The following is a 21,999-nucleotide window of genomic DNA, read 5'->3' as shown; positions in this document are numbered from 1 at the left end:
TCTGAGAATAAGGGCAGTTTAACTTCTCTTTTCCAATTTGAATGCCTTTTATTTCTTCTTCTTGTCTGACCATCATGGCCTTCTTTATGTCCTCTTTTAAAAAGTGTCTATTTAGGTCCTTTGCCCATTTTTGATTGGATCATTTATCTTCTTTTTGTTAAGTTGTATGAGGTCTCTGTAAATTTTGGAGATTAACCCTTATCCGAAATAGCATTGGTGAATATGTTCTCTCAAGCAGTGGGCTTTCTTGTTGTTTTGTTGATGGTTTCTTTTGCTGTGCAGAAACTTTTTATTTTGATGTAGTCCCATTTGTTAATTTTCCTTTAGTATCCATTGCCCTAGGAGCTGTGTTGTTAAATATATTGCTATGACATATGTCTGCTATTTTGGTGCTAATGAAGTCTTGTTGGATTTTTATGCTTTCCTGTCTTACATTTAAGTCCTTTAGCTATTTTGATTTTGTTTTTACGTATGGTGTATGTTGGTGATCTAGTTTCATTTTTTTGCATATATCTGACCAAATTTCCCAGCACCATTTATTGAATAGACTGTCTTGACTCCACTGTATGCTTTTGCCTCCTTTGTCAAATATAAATTTAACATAATGGCTTGGGTCAATTTCTGGGTTCTCTGTTTTGTTCCATAGGTCTACATGTCTGTTCTTGTGCCAGTACCAGGCAGTTTTGAGAACCGTGGCTTTGTCATAAATCTTGATATCTGGTATTGTCATTTTTCCAACTTTGTTCTTCTTTCTCAGAATTGCTCTGGCTATTTGGGGTCTATTTTTATTCCAGATGAATTTTTGGAGAGTTTTTCTAGATCTTTGAAGCATGCCATTGGTATGTTAATGGGGATTGCATCGAATCTGTAGATTGCTTTGGGTAGTAGGAACATTTTAATGATGCTGATTCTACCAATCCTTGAACATGGTATATTCTTCCATTTGTTTATGACTTCCTCTATCTCTTTTTTCAATGTCTTTTAGTTTTCTGAGGACATGTGCTTTACCTCCTTGGTTAAGTTTATTCCTAGTTATCTTATTTTTTTTTTCTTTTTGGTGCAATGGTAAATAGGATTGCTTTTTCAGTTTCTCTTTCTGTGAGTTCATTATTCATGTATAAAAAGGCCATAGGATTTTGGGTGTTAATTTTGTATCCTGCTATATTGCCAAATTCATTTATTAGTTCTAGTAGTTTTTTGATGGAGTCTTTGGGGTTTCCTATGAATAATATCATGTCATGTGCAAATAAGGACAGTTTTACTTCTTTTCCAATTTGGATGCCATTTATTTCTTCTTCTCGTCTTATCACTGTGGCTAAAACATCCAGTACTATATTGAACAGGAGTGGTGAAAGAGGGCTTCCCAGTCTTGTTCCCATTTTTAGGAGAAATGAGTTCATCTTTTGCTCATTGAGTATGATGCTGGCTGTAGGTTTGTCACATAAGGCTTTTATTATGTTGAGGTATGATCTCTAGTCTCACTTTGCTAAGAGTTTTTTGTTTGTTTTTTTATCAAGAAAGGGTGTTGGATTTTGTCAAAGGCTTTTTCTGCATTGATTGATATGATGATGTGATTTTTGTCTCTCAATTTGCTTATGTGATGTATCACATTTATTGATATGTAGATATTGTATCATCTTTGCATCCCCAGAATACATCCCACTTGGTCATGATGTATTATCTTTCTAAAGTTATGCTGGATCTGATTTGCTAGAATTTTGTGAGCACTTTAGCATCTATGTTTATCTATGTTTTTTTGTGGTGTCTTTATCTGTTTTTGGAATTAGGGTAATGCTGACTTCATAGAAAGAGTTTGGAAGTGTGCTTTCCTCTTGAATTTTTTGGAATAGTCTGAAGAGGATAGGTTTTATTTCTTCTTTGAATGTTTGGTAGAACTCCCCTGTAAAGCTGTCTTCACCAAGGTCTTTGTTGGCTGGAAGATTTTTTGACCACTGCTTCAATTTCTTTGGTGGTTATTGGCCTATTCACGTTTTTTTTAGTCTTCCTGATTGACTTATGGGAGCTTGTATTTTTCTAAAAATATGTCCATTTCATCTAGGTTGTCCATTTTGTTGGAATAGAGTTATTCGTAGTATTTTTTCATAATAATTTGTATTTCTGTAGGATCAGTAGTTACCTCATGTCTTTCATTTCTGATTTTGTTTATTTGGGTTCTCTCTCTTTGCTTTTCAGTGAGCCCGACTAGAGGTTCATCAATATTGTTTATCCTTTCAAAGCACTAGCTTTTGGTTTTGTTGATCTTTTGTATTGTTTTATTTATGTATTTATGTATGTATGTATGTAAGTATTTATTTATTTTTGTTATCTATGTCATTTATTTCCATTCGTATCTTTATTATTTCATTGCTTCTGCATACCTGGGATTTCCTGTTGCTCTCTTTCTAACTCTTTAAGTTGTTCAGTTATATGATTTATTACCATTTTTTCTTGTTTTTGGAGGTAGACCTGTAGAGCTATGAACTTCTCTCTCAAGACTGCTTTCACTGTGTCCAAAATTTTGGATTTTTGTGTTTTATATGTTGTTTGTTGCCATGATGCTTTTTATTTCTTCTTTGATCTCTTTTGTAACCCAATCATTGCTTAATAGCATGCTATTTAGTTTCCAGGTGTTTGATTTTTTTCATTGTTTTTATTGTAGTTGATTTCTAATTTTATGCCATTGTGATATGAGAAGATGTTTGGTATGATTTCTATCTTCTTGAGTTTGAAGAGACTTTGCCTATCCCCTAGTATGTGGTCTATCTTTGAAAATGAGCCATGTGCACTTGAGAAGAATGTGTATTCTGCAGCTTTGGGGTGCAATGTTCTGAAGATGTCAATTTATTCCGTCTGACCTAGTTAGTCATTTAGGATTGATGTTTCTTTGCTGATTTTTTGTTTAGAGTATTTATCCAGTGGTGTTAGTGGGGTATTAAAGTCCCCTACTATGACTGTATTACTGCCAATCTCTCCCTTGATATCCTCCAGAAGTTTTTTATTTTTATGTATTTGGGTGGTCTTGTATTGGGTGCATATATGTTTACCAGAGTTATGTCTTCTTGTTGAATTGCTCCCTTTAGTATTATGAGTGGAAGAATACCGTGCAAGGAAAAATATCCTGTAACTAATTACATCTAAAAAAAAAAATTTTCCTTCATTTGTAATGCTAACAGCAAGACACCCATGAAAAACATATGTGGTGTCAAAATAAGCCAAAGGAAAATCATTTGGGCAAATATAAAAAGGATTCCCCAAGTAAAATTTCCTTTATTAACCTTTGGTCGAGAATACATTTGTATATTTTCAGAGAACAACGCCAAGACCATCTGGATTCCTGCAACAAGAGATCCCAGAGAGAAACTGACCAGATTGCTCAAGCCACAAAGACAGGAGAGACAGTTCAGAGATGGAGATGGTGAAGACGCCTTGCCATGCTAGCAGTCAGCAGCTGTGCGGAGCTGCAGGGTGCCCAGGACAAAACCAGAGAGGACCGGACCTGCATTTGTCCACCATCCAGAACCAGCGTTTCATTGCTGGCATGTACACATGAACTGTCGGACATTGAAACTTGGACTCAGAACTGTTGGACATTGATTTTGGGACTTAAACATTTTTTGTTCTTATATGTTTATTTCTGTTTTTTTAAGGAAAAAATAAGGGGGAGATGTGGGAAACTGTTTATTGCCTTCACTATCTGATAGGCATAGATAGAGAACCCCCCGAAATATGGGTGCCTTTGAAGCCCTAGCAAAGATTGGAGCTAGGCGCCACCTCTGTTTGTCCAGACAGTGGTGGCTGAGACTACTCCCCCATTTATTATTATGTAAATCTTTGCTGATGGGCTAGTCTGCTTATTACTAGGTGGTCACCTGCCTAAGGACTATGCTATGGGTGCATCCCAGAATCAATTAAAGCTTGGTGAGGCCTGAGCACAGGTGATTCTATTAATGGAGAATTAAACATTTCAGGATTAGGACATGGAGGTGGAGGGAGCCATGAAGGCCATTCCTCCCATTTTTTCTTTTCTTTCTGCTCCTCTTAAGGAGCAGAGGGTTCAAGGGGAGGAGATATATCCTCCTTGACCTCTCCTAAAGGCTCTAGCAAATGAAATACCATTTTCCACAAGGGGAAACAATTTTTGGCTAGTTCTGATTAACTTTTTGGCAACTTTTAAGATCTAATGCACCTTTTTCAAGACACAAGGGTTATGTTCTATAATAACATGCAAAAACTATAAGAGATTACCTTCTAAAATTTTAACTCCTTAAGCACGCAAATCAAAAATCTATAATAAAGTTTCTTACTTTTTTAAAAGCCAAATCTACTTTTATATTAAAGGCAAATCCTGCCCCTGGCGAAAGAAAACGTTCCCAGCCTACTTACAGCTCGCGACTTCTGAAGTTGATCCTGGGCATTGCGTGTGGTGAATTTCCCCCACCTTTTTTCAGTGAATTTTTCCACACCTTTTCTCGGTGAATTTTCCACACCTTTTTCGGTGAAACTTCCTTTTTTCGCTCTAGCGAAACCTTTACTTCCAGTTTTCCCGTGGGGTGCCAGATGTTGTGTGTTTCCTTCCCACGTCCCGCATGGGTCAGGGTTCAGGAACTGGAAGCAGAGCCGCACACAAATGAAAATGAAAAGACAAGAGATAATTTGCGAATATTGGGGGCCAGACGAGCAAGCCCAACTCAAGGGGAAGGACTTCCACCTGTGCTCAGGCCTCCCCAAGCTTTTATTGATTCTGGGATGCACCCATAGCATAGCCCTTAGGCAGGTGACCACCTAGTAACAAGCAGACTAGCCCATCAGCAAAGATTTACATAATAATAAATGGGGGAGTAGTCTCAGCCACCACTGTCTGGACAAACAGAGGTGGCGCCTAGCTCCAATCTTTGCTAGGGCTTCAAAGGCACCCAGCCTTTGGGGGGTTCTCTATCTATGCCTATCAGATAGTGAAGGCAATAAACAGTTTCCCACATTATGAAGTGGTCTTCCTTATCTCTTGTTATGGCCTCACTTTGAGGTCTAATTTGTCAGATATAATTATTTCTACCCCAGGTTTTCTTTCATTTTCATTCACCTGAAAAACCTGTTTCCATCCATTCACCATCAGTCTGTGTCAGTCCTTTGTTCTGAGGTGGGACTCCAACCCTTCACTATCAGTATTGTGAGTGCTTTTTTGTCAGGTGAGTCTCTTGCAGACAGCATATATATGGGTCATGTTTTCTTATCCACTCAGCTACCCTATGTCTTTTAATTGGGGTATTTAATTAATTTACAGTTAAAGTTATTTTGGATAAGTACTTGTTTGTTGCCATTTTTATTCTTTATGCAGGTGTTCCTTATTTTCTTCCTATTTCTTCTTTTCACAGCAGACCCTTTAGCATCTCTTGCATTTCTGGTTTGGTGGTAATAAACTTCCTTAGTCCTTTTTTGTCTGTGAAGCTCCGGATTTGTCCCTCAACTTTGATTGATAGTCTTCCTGGGTACAGTATTCTTTTATTCACACCCTTGCTTTGCATGACTTTGTGTATTTCATTCCATTCCCTTCTGGGGTGATGTGTTTCTGTTGAGAAATTAGTCAATAGTCTGATGGGAGATCCCTTATAGGTAACTTTCTGTCTCTCTCTGGTAGCCTTTAAGATACTTACTCTTTCATTGGTGTTTGCCAGTTTAATTATACTGTGTCTTGGTGTCAGTCTTTTTGGGTTTATATTATTTGGGACTCTGTGATCCTCTTGGACTTGTGTGAGTGTTTTCTTCTTCCCAATGTCAGGGAAGTTTTCTGTCATTACTTCTTCAAACAGGTTTATATTCTTTGCTCAATTTCATCTCTTTCTAGCACCCCTATTATGCGGATGTTGTTTCATTTCGTGTTGACCCAAAGTTTCCTTAGGGTCTCCTCCTGATTTTTAAGTTTTTTTTTCCAGTTTCTGCTCTGTTTGGTTATTTTTTTCCTATCTTGTCTTCTTGCTCACTGATGTAGTCCTCCACTTCCTCTAGTCTACTGTTGATGCTTTCTATTGTGTTCTGTCTATTTTTCTGCGGTCATTTTTCATTTCTTTTTGGTTCTTACACATATTGTTGAATTTATCTTCCATCGTTTTTAGCATTCTTATGACCATTGCTCTGAATTCTTTCACTGACATATTGCTTGCCTCCATTTATTTTACTTCCTTTTCCTGTGATTCCTCATTTACTTTAGTACGGGGGCTGTTTCTTTGTCTCCCCATGTTCACCTCTCTCAGGGTGTCTCATTATGTAGCTCTCTCTCTCCTGAGTTGACTTAAAGGCACAAAATACAACATGACAAGACACAATGCACAGGACTATATTACAAAGACACTGTTCTAAAAACTGTGGTACTGGAACAAGAACATACATATAGACCATTGGAAGAGAACAGAGAACCCCCAAATCAACAAAAGCCATTATGCTCAATTAATATTTATCAATGGAGGCAAGAGCATACAATGAAGTCAAGATAGTCTCTTCAATAAATGGTGTTGGGAAAATCGGACAGATAAATGCAAAATAATGAAACCAGATCACTAACTTACACCATACACAAAAATAAACTTAAAATGGATATAGGACTTAAATATAAGACAGAAACCATAAAAATTATAGAAGAATCTATAGGCAGAAAAATAAAAGACATTTGTCATAGCAATATCTTTACTGATGCAGCTCCTAGGGCAATGGAAACTAAGGAGAAAATGTACAAATGGCACTACATCAAAATAAAAACTTCTGCACAGCAAAAAAATCATCAACAAAACATCAAGAAAGACCACTGCACTGGAGAATGTATTAACAATCCAATCAAAAAATGGGCAAAGGACCTAAATAAACACTTTCAAAAGAAGACATACAGAAGGCCAAGAGACATATGAAAGCATGCTCAAAGTCATTAATCATCCAAGAATTGCAATTCAAAACAACAATGAGGTACCATCTCACACCTGTCAGAATGGATAGCATCAACAAACAACAAGTGCTGGAGAGGATGTGGAGAAAAAGAAACCCTCCTTCACTGCTGGTGAGAATGCAGACTGGTGCAGCCACTGTGGAAAACAGTATGGTGATTCCTCAAAAAATTATACTTCCATTTGACCTAGTGATCCCACTTCTAGGAATATATACCAAGAAAACAGAACAACAATTCGAAAGGATATATGCACCCCCATGTTCATAGCAACACAATTTACAATAGCTAAGGTTTGGAAATAGCCTAAGTGCCCATCAGAAGATGAGTGGATAAAAAACTATGGTGCATCTACAGAATGGAATACTCTGCTGCCATAAAAATGTAGGAATTCTTACCATTTTTAATAGTATGAGTGGAACTGTAGAGCATTATGCTAAGTGAAATAAGCCAGTGTGAGAAAAATAAATATCATATGATCTCACTCATTTGTGGAATATAAAGAACATCATAAACCGGTAAACAAAAATAGATATAGACATAAAGAAGCATGAAACAGACTTTCAAACTTTGTGGGAAGGTAGAGGAGGGTTTGTTGTTTTTTGGTGTTTTTTTTTTTGGGGGGGGGGGGTTAAGAGATCTACCAAAAGACTTGTATGCATGTATATAAGCATAACCAATGGACACTGACACTAGTGGGGTGTGGTCATGTGCCAGAGGGTGGGGTAGGTGTGGGGGGAGTAAATGGGGTAAAAAGGAGACTTATGTACTACTATTTGTAATACTTTAAAGAATAAAAAAATGGGAAGATATTCTGTGTTTATGGATTGAAGGAATTAGGGTTGTTAATGTCCATACTACTGTTAAAGATAAAACCACAGGCCCAGCGTTGCATCACTGGAGCTAAAAGCCCATCATGCCAAATATAAATTTCATGCTGGACTTCATGGAAGTTTCAACATCTTCCAGAAGCTTAATTTTAATCAACCAGTCTTGAATTTTCTGGTCAAACACCAGCAATATTATCTGTCACATGGGCCCTCCCCATCCCCCACAGAAAGAAGAGGGAAGCTGTATGATTGAAATCCTTCCCCACCCCTTACCCCAAAGAAAAGATGTAATGGTCCCCAAATAATCATTTCTTTTTATTTTATTTTATTTTATTTTTTTTAATTAAATCTTTATTGTTCAGATTATTACATTTGTTCCTCTTTTTTACCCCCCATAACTCCCCTCCTCCCAGTTCCCGCCCCACCCTCCACCCTCACTCCCCACCCACCGTCCTCATGCATAGGTGCTCGATTTTTGTCCAGTCTCTTCCCGCATCTCCCACACCCCTTTCCCCCCCAAGAATAGTCAGTCCATTCCCTTTCTATGTCCCTGATTCTATTATAATCACCAGTTCATTCTGTTCATCAGATTATTTATTCACTTGATTCTTAGATTCACTTGTTGATAGATGCTTATTTGTTGTTCATAATTTGTATCTTTACCTTTCTCTTCCTCTTCCTCTTCTTAAAGGATACCTTTCAGCATTTTATATAATCCTGGTTTGGTGGTGATGAACTCCTTTAGCTTTTCCTTATCTGTGAAGCTCTTTATCTGACCTTCAATTCTGAATGATAGCTTTGCTGGATAAAGTAACCTTGGTTGTAGGTTCTTGGTATTCATCACTTTAAATATTTCTTGCCACTCCCTTCTGGCCTGCAAAGTTTCTGTTGAGAAATCAGCTGACAGTCGTATGGGTATTCCCTTGTAGGTAACTGAGTTTCGTTCTCTTGCTGTTTTTAAGATTCTCTCTTTATCTTTTGCTCTTGGCATTTTAATTATGATGTGTCTTGGTGTGGTCCTCTTTGGATTCCTTTTGTTTGGGATTCTCCGCGCTTCTTGGACCTGTAAGTCCATTTCTTTCACCAGGTGGGGGAAGTTTTCTGTCATTATTTCTTCAAATAGGTTTTCAATATCTTGCTCTCTCTCATCTTCTGGCACCCCTATAATTCTGATGTTGGTACGCTTGAAACTGTCCCAGAGGCTCCTTACACTATCCTCGCATTTTTGGATTCTTTTTTCATTTTGCTTTTCCGGTTGGGTGTTTTTTGCTTCCTCGCATTTCAAATCATTGACTTGATTCTTGCGCTCCTCTGGTCTGCTGTCGGGAGTCTGTATAATATTCGTTATTTCAGTCCGTGTATGCTTAATTTCTAGGTGGTTCCCCAATATAACATCGAGGGCCTCATTAGTTTTCTTGTAGATCTCATTAAGTTTATCGGTGGCTTCTAAACAGTTCTTGAGAGACCTTAAAAGTGTGGTTCTGAACTCTATATCTTCCATTGACAATTTTGTCCTGTTTCTTTGTCTCCGCATTTTGTTATGCTTCCTTGGTGCACCCCCTAGTGGTCTTTGTGTGCAGTCTTATAGTTAAACCTTGATTGTTGTAGCTAATACCAGGGAGGGTTTGACCTCCAGGCCAAGTGGCTATGAGAATCAGCTGTGTCTGCAGTGAGAGAACTTCTGTCCTCTAGGGAGGTGCTAATCTAGCCTTTGCCTGAGGCTATCTGGCAAATGCCTCTGTTCAGGGCTTGGGCAGGGCAGGTCGCACAGGATCAACAGGGTGGGCCAGAGAGAGCAGTTATGGCGGCTCTCAGTCCTGTCCCCAGGGGCTCTGCCTCTCTGAGTCCCAGCACCCGCTGCAAACCTCGGAGAGAAAGCTGCACTCGCTCTGACCGAAGCCAGACAGTCCCGCTTCTCCCGTTTGAGTCTGGGTCCCTAAAGACTCGCCTGTATCTGGAGCTCAGAGTCTGCGACTCCCTCCCGATTGAAAAAGCCAACCGTGCCCTCCGCTGCCAGCCCGCTCAGCTCACTCCACACCTCAGAATTTTACTTCATCCCTGCGCCTCCTCTGAGTGTCCGTATGCGTTTCTCTTTCCTCCTAGTTGTAGGACTTCCACTCAGCCAGCGTTCCTGTGGTTCTGGGTGATGTCCGTTCCGTTTTTTAGTTTCACTTTTGAAGTAGTTGTTCAAGGCAGCAAACTCCGGCGTTAACCTATGCCGCCATTTTGGTTCTCTCTCTCTTTTTTTTTTTTTTGTATGTTAATAGCTCTTGGTCCTTCTTCCTATAAAAAAGTTCTATTTTCTATATCCCTGAGGAGCTCCCTTTTAGTTGCCAGATAGGATGCTGCCTGATTCATGAATCACTTAATAAAGGTAATTAGATCTTTAAATTTACTTGGTTGAATTTTGTTTTTTAACATACCCAAAGTGCTAAACAGATTCAATTCAATCTCTATCAAAATTCCAATGTCATTTTTCACAAAAATAGAACAAACCTAACATTTGTGTGGAACCACATAAGACCCTGATTATCCAAAGCAATCCTGAGAAAGCCAAAGTTGGAGGCAACCCACTCCCTGATTTCAAACTATATTATAAAGCTATAATAATTAAAGCAGTATAGTACTGGCATAAAAACAGACACATAGATCAATGAAAAAGAATAGAGAGCCAAGAAATAAACCCACACATATAAGGTCATAAATTTAGGAGAAAGGAACCAAGAATGTTAAATGAGGAAAGTACAGTATCTATATACTAGAGGCCTGATGCAAAAATTCATGCAAGAGTAGGCCTTTGCAGCCAAGGCTGCCTCGATCCCTCCCTTGCAGCCATGGATGGCTGCCTGGATCCCTCCCTTGCAACTGCAGCAGGTGCCTCGATCCCACAGCTGCAGTCCAGCTTTGTCCCGGAAGGATGTCCAGTCTAATTAGTATATTATGCTTTTATTATTATAGATTATATATATAAAAGCCTAAGCTACTGTTAAGACCGAATGACTGGAATGACCGGAATGACTGGTAGAACATTCACTATGATGCACACTGACCACCAGGTGGCAGATGCTCAACCCAGGAGCTGCCTCCTGGTGATCAGTGGGTTTCCACAGCCAACCTCCCACAACCCCTCCCATGCACTCCCCTGGCCAACCAACCTCCTGTGGTCCCTCGCCCAGGCCTGACAACCTCCCAGGGTCCATCCCCCCAGCCAGCTGGCCCTCCAATAGGCCTCGATCGCTGGCCAAGCTGAGGGACCCCACCCATGCACAAATTCATGCACCAGGCCTCTAGTCTCCAATAAACTGTGCTGGGGAAACTGAGTAGCCACATGCAAAAGAATGAAACTGGGTCACTATTGTAAGGGTTCAGAATGAGTCACCCCAAGACTTGTTATTTTTTAAAAATATATTTTTTCATTGATTTCAGAGAGGAAGGAAGAGGTAGAGTGAGATAGAAACATCAATGATGAGAGAGAATCATTGATTGGCTGCCTCCTTCCCCTCCCCACTGGGGATCAAGTCCGCAACCCAAGCACGTGCCCTTGACCGGAATTGAACCTGGGACCCTTCAGTCCGCAGGCCGATGCTGTATCCACTGAGCCAAACTGGCTAGGGCAAGACTTGTTATTTTTGAACTGAAGGCAACTGAGATCCTCGGAGTCCATAGGAAACATTTATCTTCCTTAAAGAATTTATATTTTGGTCCTTTCCCATTATAAGAATTATCATCAGAAATAAAATTTTATGACCTATATATAGGGCAGGGAAAAATTCTAATTACTGAACATCTGCTCTTATTGTCTTGTAATGTCCTTCTTCCTTTCTGAAGTGTCAAGAGTTTTACTTCACCTTTAGCTCAGAATGCCATATATACGGTACTTCACTGCTCTTCCTTTCTCTGAACCAATCACATATGTTTCAAAGTAGACTCCCCTGGGAGATAGATAATCAAGTTTTGCCAGTAACTATGGTAGCTTTTCTGGATGCTCAGCTAAATACAAAATTGAAAGCTGGAAATTAGGTATAAAATACAGTAGCATGTTTGATTAAGCTTTTGTTTCAAATACATCCATCACAAATAATCATATTGCTAGATGCATGGCACAGCTACTACATAAGCACTGATGTAGCTCTTACCCATGAAGTTCCCCTTTTATTTTTAATTTGATTTAATTATTTTATTTTGGAACTTGAAATATGTGCAATTTTATTTTTAATTAGAAGCATTTTTCAATACAAACAAAAGGAGAAAGTCACATTAGATAATGCATATATCTAGGGAGCAAAGTTCATTTGGAATTACATACAGGAACATACACAGAATTTTTGTGATATTTACACAATAATTAACATGTTATAAAATTCCTCTTTTAGAAAACTCCTAGTAAGCTAGACAACTGACCACATGAATAACCTTGCTTTTCCTTCCCCTGCCCTAATTCCTGCTCTTATGTTTTAAATAAAAAGTATACACAAAATATACAAAGTACTCATACAACTCAACAAAAGGAAGACAAACAAAAAATGGGCAGAAGACCTGAATAGACACTTCTTCAAAGAGGACTCAAAAATTGCCAAGAGTTATATGAAAAAATCCTCAACATCACTAATCATCAGATGCAAATTAAACCACAATGAGGTGCTTCCTCATACCCGCCTTAATGGCTACTATCAATAAATCAACTAACAAAAAGTGCTTGCAAGGATGTGAATAAAAGCGAACCCTAGTACACTGCTGGTCGGAATGCAGACTGATAGAGCCACTATGGAAATCAGTGAGGAGTTTACTAAAAAAATTATCAGTAGAATAATATGAATGAATTAATGTTATCCACATGTTCTATGACTTGTTTACAATGTTATTATTTAAGCCATGTTTTGTTTTGTTTTTTAAAAGACCACCACTTAGAATTACCATAGTTAAGATTAAATCTTGCTTAGATGACGGGTCTTCCCACTCTGGCATTTAAGCCATTTATTTCTAAAACGAAGTTATTTCATTTCTTGTCATCTCATAGCCATGAAAATTACAGGCAGTCAGAAGTTAGCAATGACTGCTTCACAGACCCATAGCAATACGTAGTAACAGATTTTTAAAGCAGTTCAAAGAGCTCAGTTTTCATCTGTGTTTGGTGAAGGGTGCACAAACCTTGAGGCCATCTGAAAACTCAGCTTCATCTCTAACACTTGGAATAACAAAGGTGTTATTTTTCAAAGCTGCATTCTCCCCTCTTGGGGTGGCTGTGCCCATTCAATTGAGAAAAAGTGGGAAACTTCAGAGCAGGTATTCTGCTTCTAGACTGTGTGGAGTTCCTTTGAGCATATCACAAGGGTGGCATCCTGAATATGCGTTATTGTCAATAGAGGCCCAAAATTAATGAACCTTATAGAAAAATCCTTTCTGGTTTTCTGAGCAAAATATCCACATAGAACCATCATCTCCTTTCTTCCAGGTTAGGGTTGCTACTTAATCAGGAGACGGTAGAGGGTGCTCTCTACTCACATTACACTGAAGAATGCAGCATGAATACAAAACTCCATTTATTTCAGCTGCATTTCTAAAACTAAAGAAATTGTTTTAGTCACTGTTGGTCAGTGCACATAGGAAAGGGATGGTTGGATATCTTACCTGTGGTTTGTTACAAATAAGTGTAAGATTTCAATAGCATATGTATTTTTTTTTTCTACTTACTTAAAAAAACTCATGTATTGCCTCACACATTTTTATATAGTGTCATTATAAAGACTACCTAACATAAATTACATAAATGCACAATTAACTGGATAATAATGGAAATACAGATATGTGTGATTTGCTATCTTTTTGTGATACATTTCTATCATTCTAATGAAGATGGAAAAGTCAAAAGCAATGTGAGCAGTTCACTCAGAAATGCTCTTTAATTTTTTGACTTAATGAGTTACTCTGATATCTCAAAAATTTATAAAACATGATGTTCTAAAATCCTTTTAGCTAATTCAAAACCACACCAAATTATTCTTCCATTTACTCTAAATTCCATTACTATGTGGGTAGTTTTATTTGAAAATATGTTACCTAAAAAATATAAATCTTCCATAAAAGTTACTGATTAATAGAGCATAACATAAGTTTATAAGAACGAAAACATGTATTTTAAAAGGTTGACAAAAAAGCACATTGTAATGTGATAAAAGTGAGATTCAGTGATTTAGGTAATATAACATATAGAAAGACTAGAGGCCTGTTGCACGAAGAGATTCGTGCAATAGGCCTTCCCTTCCCTTGGTTGCTGGCATCAGTTTTCCTCTGGCATCCGGAACCCAGGCCTTTGCTCTGGCTGGGATCCAGCCAGAGCCCCCCGCCAACCATCAGGCCTCATGGCTCCGCTGATCCTGGGGCTGTCAGGCTTCACGGCTCCCCTGATCCCAGGGATGTGAGGCCTCGCGGCTCCACTGATTCTGGGGCCGTGAGGCCTCACTGCTCGGCAGGCTTCGGGTAAGTTTGGCTTCGCTCCACTGCTTGGAGCCTCATATGCAAATTAACCACCGTCTTTGTTGGCAGTTAATTTGTATATTGCCCTGATTAGCCAATGGGAAACATAGCAAAGGTATGGTCAATTACCCTTTTTGTCTTTTATTAGATAGGATGATGTCCTTGTTATATCACAATTTTCTTATTTTTAAAAATACTTCATATGTAAAAACACTTAATAAACAAAAGTTTACTTCTTTATTATAATAAAGTAAAATAAATAACCAAAATTCTCAGTTAGTGAAAAAATGTGCTTCTGACATCACAATGAAAAGAAATTATTTTGATACTAGAGGCCCAGTGCACAAAATTCATGCACTCGGGAGGGGGGGGCGGGTGTCCCTCAGCCCGACCTGTGCCTTCTTGCAGTCCAGGAGCCTTCAGGGGAATATTTGACTGATGGCATAGGCCCGCTCCCCAGACATCCTTAGCAGACATCCTTATCGCTGCCATGGCACTCCCCCTGTGGGAGCACACTGACTATCAGGGGGCAGCTCCTGCATTGAGCATCTGCCCCCTGATGGTCAATGTGCTTCATAGCAACCAGTTGTTCTGCTGTTTGGTTGGTTTGCATATTAGCCTTTTATTATATAGGCTATTAAATTAATTGGCCTGTGGGATTGGGCAAAAACCGGCTCTCCAACATCCCATGAGGGGTCCTGGATTGTGAGAGGGTGCAGGCCAGGCTGAGGGACCCCACTGGTGCACGATCGGGGCCAGGGAGGGATGCAGGAGGTTGGCCAGCCGGGGAGGGACTGTGGGAGGGCTCCAGGATGTGTATGGCCTGTCTCACCCAGTCCCCATCAGCCAGACCCCAGCAGCAAGCTAACCTACGGGTCAGAGCATCTGACCCTGTTGGTCAGTGCACATCATAGTGAGCAGTTGAGTGGCCTTAGCATATCATTAGCGTATTATGTTTTGGTTTGTTGAACGGCAGACCAGATAACCACGCACTTAGTATCTTAGTATATTAGGCTTTTATTATATAAGATGTCAAAGCATTCTGTCTGAAGTTAAAGAAGAGATCTTTCATAACATTTTAAGTTAATTAAGATGGAATATATATATATATATATATATATATATATATATATATATCATTATCAAGCAGTGGGCTTCTTCTTTTGGGGGGAAGTTGGAATAGAGAGGAATTCAGCATGGCTCTACTGCTTCCTGTCAAGTTTCCAATAATATCCCCACTCACCCTAAGGTTGGGTAGAAACAGCAATAGTCCTAAGTATGGAAGGCAGAGAACAAGACTGCTGTGTCTAGAGAACAAATATGAAAGAGAATATAATGGCCAATGCATTGCTGCTGTTTTTGCCTGTGAAGCTTGCTTTCCTGTCTTACCAATTCTTCACTATCAATGTTTGTACAAAGAACAGTAAAATAAAGTAGAAAGCCATGGCATAAAAGAAGTCACAAACATATACATACATAAAAAAAATGGGCCACAATAAAACAATGCAAGATAAAGTACCTAAAAGCTGTTGATATATTGTGTATATAATCATCTTCAAGGTAGACATGCCTTCTCTCTCATCACTTACAGTTTAGTTAGGATGGAAACATTAAAAAAATAATAGTGTTGAGTATAGTAATAGTAGAAATAGTAAGGGAGCACATAGAAAGAGCACCAATCTAAAGACATTTGGGCAATGTAATTATAGAAAATGGATTGTCATTGGAGAGTCCAATTTTTTAATTTCAATCTAAGCTAGACCAGTTGATTTGAAGGTATCATTTTTCTACTTGCTGGATATTTTTTTATATCCCACATTTCTGAGACCTATTTTCTTAAAATTATGATCTCTGCTCATAAACCATTTTTATTTAATCATTCTGACAGTAAAGACAATTAAGAATTTACTTCAGTAATACTCTTAGGTAACTCATATTTATAACCTCTTATGAATTGTGACCTTGATTAGGGTAAAGGTTGTTGCTTAATTTTTTGCCTCTGTAGCTCCTGGTAAAAATTATGAATATATTCATGAATCAATCAATAAATCAATTAACATTGGAATTTTAGAGATGGAATTTTCATTTGCTTAACTTTGCAAAGATTCAGAAAAGTAAAGTGCTGCCAGGAGTGAAGCAAAGTGACAACCAAGGTCACAGAGGGAGTTTTGAAAGTGATCCAATTAAAACCTAAAGTTCTAAACTAACTGAGTTTTAAGGTAGTAGGCATGTATAAATTTTCATGGAATGATGCTTCAACCCAAGAACATAGACAAGATCAGTTGAAATTAGTTTTGATCTGTAGCACCTTCTATCAGGTTATGCACACAGCTTACTGACAAACCCATTTGTAAATATGGCCGGTTGATTTTCTTTCACTGATGCAATTTTTCTGTAGCTATGGTTCTCAACACTTGACCATTTAGAAATAGTGAAGACTTTTTATTTATCTCAATGACTGGAGTATGCTACTGGAACTTGGTAAAAGAGAACCAGAAATGCTACAATTCCTGGTAGTCCAGCCCAAAGTGCACATGTTTCTCTAGAAAATATTTTTAAAGTCTTTTTTCACTTTACTAGCAGAGTTCAATAATTTTTATTTATTTGCTATATTTTTTACATTATAATGCATATTTAATGCCACAGATCTATAAACATTACCCCATATAAAATCTATGGCATATTTTTTGTAAGCTCAAGTTTTATGCTTATGAGTTATTTTTTCCCAGTTGCAAAGATACTGCATTTCATAATAAAAATGTACAAATAATAAAATTAAAAGCAAATGCAATTTCTCCTCCAGAAATTCACTCTATTAACATATTTATCCTTTCAGGCATGTATGTTTGTGTATATGCATTTAAAATATTATTAAATTATATATATTGCTTATAGTATGTATTTAACTACAATATAAGTCAAGAATATTTTTCAAACCATAAGCATAGCATTTCATCATGTAATTATATCACATTTTTTCATGTTAAAAATCATGTTGAGTATATCATTATATCTAAGTCACTGAGCTTGCCTCATTTATATTCAAAGGGTAAATTCTAGAAGTAAAATTTGTGAAATTTCACAACAAGTTAATGGCAATTGTAAATTATTTTTGCCTTCTCATGCACTTTTATACAAATTAAATCCCAAATATTTTCAATAGCACACTTGATGTCAGTAATGAACTATGGCCAAAGCAAAATGATGAACAAGTGATAGAGAGAGAAGGGAGGAAGACAGTAAGAGAGGTAGAGAAGGAAGAATAAGGAGGGAGAAGAGGGAGGGAAGGGGAGAGAGGGAAGGGGAGGGAGAGAGAGAGAACAAGTTTTTCTCTTTGTTGGAGACTAATTGAAGTAAAAAGTATTCTGTTTTGTTTTTATTTGTCACAGTAATCTTTGATTTGTAATATTTAAACATTTAATCATTAACTCAAATAAAGATAGAGTGATGTTTGAAAAATGTGGAAAAATATTATGACTAAGAATTGAAAAAAAGAGCTGAAGAGTGGGGTGGTAAGGTTATTGGTTCAGGCTAAAGATCCGCAGATCCACTCATCTTTTCTTCTGTGGGGGAATACAACTCAAGATAGATTGAGGAATTTGACAAAAGATCAGTGACAGAAGCAGAGTTAGAACGAAGGTTTCCTGGTTTCATGTTTCAGGTTGCTCCCACTCTCAGCATATACTGGCTCTTTGGCTCATCACTTATAAGAACAAGTTTTTGGAGAGCAGCCACTATCTCTCTTATTTATTCTTTTTTTTCTAAATATATTTTATTGATTTTAGAGAGGAAGGGAGAGGAAGAGAGAGATAGAAACATAAATGATGAGAGAGAATCACTGATTGGCTGCATCCTGCACGCCCCCTACTGGGGATCGAGCCGGCAACCCAGGCATGTGCCGTTGGCCAGAATCGAACCTGGTCTCTTATTTATTCTTAATTCTTGGGATTATGTAATTAAAGACACACAAATTATTGCTGCATGGAGAAATACACACATAAATAAAAAGGTGATTGTACTATGTAAGTGTAAGAGGAAGCTTGAAGAAACCAAATGTAGAATTTATATTGTGTATAAATCTTGGCTGGGTCAACGACTAGAGTGCGCCTGAGTTTTGAACCGCATGCCAGAGGTTGGAGGGTGCTTCGCCTGGTTGCCTGGATTGCAGATAGGGATGACCATCCCCTCCCTCGAGGAGCTGGAATCATTCAAATACAGTGACTTGCAGAACTTGTCCAAGAGTCTGGCCCTCCGGGCTAACCTGAGGGTAGACAAGCTGCTAAAAGCCTTGAAAGCCCACCTGAAATGGGAAGCAAAAAAGAAAATGGAAATCAGGATGAAAGCCAAACTTCTGCATCCTCTTGTGATGAGACTGAGCTGCAAATCAGCAGTCAGAAACAAGCTGAGTGGGAACCAGCTGGCCATGTCACCAAGAAAAGGAGAAGGCGCAGGACTGTCCACAGCAATCCTGACTCCCATCAGGATCATTCAGAGATAAAAACAAGTGATCCCACTGAGTTCCAGAATCAAGAAAAGCAGGAAAACCAGGCTCTCAGACCTGTTGCAGAAGTTCCATCTCCACCAGATGAGAGACAAGGAAACGAGAATGCAGTGTCCTCGGGAAATAGTGGAATAAATGGTAATGAAGATTCAAAGGTACCTTCAGAAAGAAAGAAGTCTGCCTACACAGATGGGTTTTCTAAATCTGGAAAAAATAAAAGAATTGCAACCAGTACTCCAAACTTTAAGAAGCTTCATGAGTCCCATTTCAAGGAAATGGAGTCCATTGATCAATATATTAAGAGAAAAAAGAAAAATTTTGAACAACACAATTCACTTAATGAACTGAAGAAGCGGTCCATAACTAAGGAAGTGGTGGCAACTCCAGTGGGTCTCCAAAGAAGATTTTCTATGGCTTGTACTCCCTGAAGCCAGCAGCCCTCACAAGGACGGGCCCAGGGTGCTGCAGATCTGAGCACCTTGTATATGAAGGGGTTGGTCAAGCATTCCACTCTCTCAGCAACTAAAATGAATGTCAGGTTTTCAGCTGCTACTAAAGATAATGAATACAAGCGTTCACTGACCAAGACTCCAGCCAGAAAGTCTCCACATGTGTTCATATCTGGGAACACCCCAAAAGGCCAGGCTGTGCTTGGGACAAACAAGTTGAAGGCCACAAAGAGGGATTCTGCTACAGTTATTACCCCATTCAAGTTTTCAGCTGAAGCAGCACGGACTCCAGTCTTCAACAAGAAACCAGTTTTTGATCTCAAAGAAAGTTTGTCTCATCCCCTCAACTATGAGCCACACAAAGGAAAACTGAAACCATGGGGACAATCTAAAGAAAATAAGTGTCTGAATGAGCATGTAAGCAGGGTTAGCTTCCACAAGAAAACATACAAACAACCTCGTCTTCAGACCAGGGAGGAGCAACGGAAGAAACATGAGCAACAACGAAAGGAGAAGAAAGCAGAGGTGTTGGGAACTTGAAGGGGCCTTATTATGGCTGCAGATTAAGAGTTTAACATTCTGTAAATATTCCTTTATTCTGAACCTTTTTTGTAAATATTTTTATACTGTCCTTCCTACTTTAGTCAAAAGATCTTTTTCTGCTCTTAACTTTGTTCCTAAGTCCTTGTACAACTCAGTATTTTAATGAGATCTATCCTATACTTTTTTTCCCCATCCTATAGATTTTTTACCTAGATTTTTTTTTTAAATATATTTTATTGATTTTTTACAGAGAGGAAGGGAGAGAGATAGAGAGTTAGAAACATCGATGAGAGAGAAACATCGATCAGCTGCCTCCTGCACATCTCCCACCGGGGATTGTGCCCGCAACCCAGGTACATGCCCTTGACCGGAATCGAACCTGGGACCTTTCAGTCCGCAAGCCGATGCTCTATCCACTGAGCCAAACCGGTTTTGGCTTTTACCTAGATTTTTCATGTCAATTCCCCCCGCCTGGCTCTAATATTAACAGAATTGCAATCCTCTTCTAGGCAAGAGCATTTACCTAAAGGTAGCTTATTATAACACAAGCTTTAGTAGAAATTGAACAGTAATAACTTATGGATAGGGTAAGCTGGGAGAAGTCCCCTTTTTATCCTCCAGAGAATCTAGTCATCTTAATAAAACAAGGGGCCATATGGATTGGTTATGGCATCAAAATTTTACCCATGTGGTTTATTTCAAGCTTACACACCTTTTGTTCAACTCAGTTCTTGTAATTGTCATCTCACTCAATATATTCTTAAAAACAAAAACTCTGTAGCTCCTTCTAGCCTTGCTTATTTAACAATATACAAGGCCATGTTGAAATTTCAGGATTGTTGCTTTAAGGATTACTGTGCTGTCAAACTTAAATTTTATTCAACTTATGGAAAAACTAGAGTTTCTTAGCATCATATCCATGTTTGTTGCACCTAAGTGGAACTTCTGAGTTTTGTACTGCTTCAGATTTGAAATTTAAAAAATTTAAAAAAAGAAACCAAATGTACAAGTCTAATCCAAGTATGACACCTTACTGGGCACTCAAATTTTATTTCCTGTCTGTCAGAGTAACTGGGTGATTTAATTATTTGATTTTTTCCCTTATATACCTGTTTTAGGAAATGACCAAATGAATGTAAACTCTTACAATAATGATAGAAAAAGACAAATTTTTATGCATTGTGATTCTAGATAGTCTAGACCATCATTCCTACTAATGCTGAAATTTTGTATATTTCCAGATAGACAATGAACTAATCTTCTAAGGAGATACAGTACTGTGCAGTGAAAAAGATTACTAGATGAGAAATCAAGAGTTGGATGCTAATCCCATGTCTACCACTAAATTACTGTGTGACACAGAATAAGTTTCTCTTTTTTTCTGAATTTAAATTTCCTCAGTACTTAAGTAAGCAGATTAAATAGATTCTTCTAATTTTTAAAATCCCCTGAATATAATAGTTAAAAATAACAACATGAACAGTTTGGATTTTCCACTTTTCCTCCTTGAGAACCTTATTGCTTGATGCTCTTCAAAAATATCTCTACAAGCAAAAACTGAATCTCTCTGTTAATTAAAGAATCCATATTTCTAGTATTATCTAATTCCATTGGAAGCAATTAAGGAGTTATTGAAACACCTAACACCATGCTCACCTATCTATAACTGTCTCTGTCAGAGACAAATTATGCTCATTAAATATCCATGTACTGCTCTATATTGTCTAGCATGTGTTGCAACTGGATTATGTACATGTGATTGTGTTCTAGGAAACCAAAAGATAAGTGGAAATGAAGAGTTACTCCTGATATGTACCTGTTTCAGACCATGTTTCTCCTTGGTCTTTCTTTTTCCTGCCTGAGCAACATAGGAGACCACAGATTGGGATTGCAAATTTCAGACTACCATGAGAGTTGTCTGGATAGCTATATCCTCAGAAGGGGGACATTTTCTGTTTACCCACAATGGACTTTGTGTGAGTGAGAAAATAATTTTAGCTGTGCTAAGCAACTGAGAAGAGTATATTTTATGATAGTGTAAACTAGTTCATCTTGATGCATATAACTTCTATATTATAACATTCCTAGTATATAATCCTTTGGAAAATTGACAAAAAATTAACAAGGACAATATAAAATATAGATAGCTAGAGAAGTATTAAAAATGCTAATTTTTTGTATAGTTTCTTAGGGTTATCCTATTAATCTTTCTTTGTTAAATTTATTCTATTTTTCCCATCACGTTTATCCCCTCTATGACCTCTTTTACCTCCT

General features: G+C 38.1%; 1 pseudogene across 1 annotated transcript; it reads left to right on the top strand.

Annotated features, from left to right (window-relative positions):
- The first annotated feature begins 18,406 nt into the window (after positions 1–18,406).
- Positions 18,407–19,749, top strand: LOC308516373 (nucleolar and spindle-associated protein 1-like; annotated as a pseudogene). The gene has a single exon. The product of its transcript is annotated as a nucleolar and spindle-associated protein 1-like (transcript).
- The last annotated feature ends 2,250 nt before the right edge of the window (positions 19,750–21,999 follow it).

The sequence above is a fragment of the Myotis nattereri genome (assembly GCF_964212035.1).
Source record: "Myotis nattereri genome assembly, chromosome: 3".
NCBI classification, from domain to species: Eukaryota; Metazoa; Chordata; class Mammalia; order Chiroptera; family Vespertilionidae; genus Myotis; species Myotis nattereri.
This window is presented reverse-complemented; position numbering and strand designations above follow the sequence as displayed.